The sequence below is a fragment of the Corapipo altera genome, unplaced genomic scaffold (assembly GCF_003945725.1).
Source record: "Corapipo altera isolate COAL_440 unplaced genomic scaffold, ASM394572v1 64, whole genome shotgun sequence".
Classification (NCBI taxonomy): Eukaryota; Metazoa; Chordata; class Aves; order Passeriformes; family Pipridae; genus Corapipo; species Corapipo altera.
Window position 1 is genome coordinate 2455834 of NW_020884893.1, and position 1860 is coordinate 2457693.

General features: G+C 68.7%; 1 protein-coding gene across 1 annotated transcript in view; it reads right to left on the reverse strand.

The window, feature by feature from the left end:
* The window catches only part of KCNB1 (potassium voltage-gated channel subfamily B member 1), a 114039-nt gene extending 112881 nt beyond the window's left edge, over window positions 1–1158 (reverse strand). Inside the window, exon 1 of the mRNA XM_027645978.1 lies at window positions 758–1158. The gene's annotated coding sequence lies outside the window, so the exon portion shown is untranslated. The remainder of the gene's footprint in view (window positions 1–757) is intronic.
* Between the last annotated feature and the right edge of the window lie 702 nt (window positions 1159–1860).

Below are 1860 nucleotides of genomic sequence, written 5' to 3' on the forward strand. Positions count from 1 at the left end.
CCGGGGGTCCCCCCGCCCCGGCGGTCCCCGCACGCCCCGTCCGGGAGGGATGCGGAGACAGGGCACGGCCCCGGGAGCCTCTGCTGGCTGGCGGGGCGGGCACGGGGTGGCCCCGAGCACCGCTTTTGTGGCGAAGCGCCCCAAAAGGCGCCGGGCCGCCAGCCAGGGGAGCGCTGGCACCGCGTCCCCCATCCCGGAGCGCCCGGGCCCGCCGGACCCCGGGTGCCCCCGCGACCCCGCGGGCCGGCCCCCTCCCTCGGAGCCGGCGGTGCCCCCCGCCCTGCCCAGCCGTGTAGGCTGCGGAGGGGATGAGGAGGCTTTTAGTAACTCCTGCCTTGCGGATTTCCCGAGGAAAGAGCTGGGGCAGGAAAAAGGGGGGATTTCCAGCCACTCTAACGAGGCGCTCTGCCTCTCTGGGCTGCCCAGGGACTCCCCTCGCACCCCCACGCCGGCCTCTGCATAACCGGGAAAGCAACGAAAACGGCAATAAGGAAAAATCCCGAGCCTGCCTTAGGGAGCCGGGTGGCTCATGACAGCCCCGAGCATTGTTGCTTACACAAGATGGCACGAAGAGAAACCCCGGCGCAACCAAGAGCGGCTCCTCCGTGCCCAGCCGGCACAGCCCGGGGCTCGGCCCCGTCCCCGCCGACCCAGGTCCCCCCAGCCCCAAAAACGAACCCCCCGCCTCTGCCTCCCGGCCGCCGCCGCACACGAGGAGAGGCTCCCCTGCCTCGGCCCGAGCCCAGCCCTCACCTACCTCCTCCTGCGGGCTCCCAGCGAGGCGGTGCGGGGTGTGCGGGGCCGAGGGCGGCTACATCCTGCGGCGGGGCGGGCGGCAGGGGCGGCCCCGCTCGCATCCCCCCGCGGGCAGCCTCAAGGCGGAGGGATGGCGGCGGCGCTCCCGGCTGTCCGCGGAGCCCAGGGGGAGGGGAAGGGAAACGAGGTAAATCGTATCCTTCGGCAGGAAGCTTTCCAAGGCCTTCCCTCGGCTGCGGCTCCTCTCTCCTGCCTACAGCCAGCGCCGGAGCCGCGTCTGCCCCCGCCCCCAGCCCGCTCTCCGTGCAGACACAAAGGAAAGCTCCGGTGCTTCCTCCCGCTGCCCCGGAACGGAGATCAACAAGTGCAGCCCGGAGCTCCGGCGTTGCCGAGCGCGGCTGTCCCGGCGCGGGGCGGGCGGGCTCGGAGCGGACCGGAGGAAGGGCAGCTCCACCGTGAGCTGGAGCCCAGCATTGCAGCGCCCCGGGGCCGCTCCGCACCGGGGCACCGGGCAGACCCTCCCGGGGACCTGCAGACTCCCTCCCTAAGGCGAGAGGGCTGTGCCGCCAGCTCCCGGTGCCATCACCCGTGAAAACAGGAGCGAGGGCTGGTGCCACAGAAAAGCGATGAGTGGAGAGCGCCAGTCAGCCCAGCAGGGCCCCCGTTGCCTCGCGGACGGTTCCTGGCTGAGCCGGGAGCAGCGGAGCTCAAGGAGGCTGCTCATCGCCCGGGTGAGGGCGAACCGGGCCCTCGCTCCCACCCTGGCTGCCCCTCGTTGAAGGAACGAGACTGTTCGCGGGATGGTTGCGGATATTTGCAGAAACAGAGAGGAGGAACAGTAGTGGATCTCTACTGCCGATTGGGACCATAAATATAACGTAAAGGAGCATTTACTAACCTGAAAACACAGCAGAAATGGAGAAAACGGTGACTTTCCTGGCAACCACACAGCAGACAAAGTGCTCCTCTGCCACTCCGTCCTTCCTGCCTGCTTCCCTCCTTCACTCCCCCCGAGGAAAATGGCCCTCACTAGGAGCCCAGAGCTCCATTAGTACCAATTAGCATCACTTAATGCAGTTCACCTCTTCGGGCTGGTACCAGAGA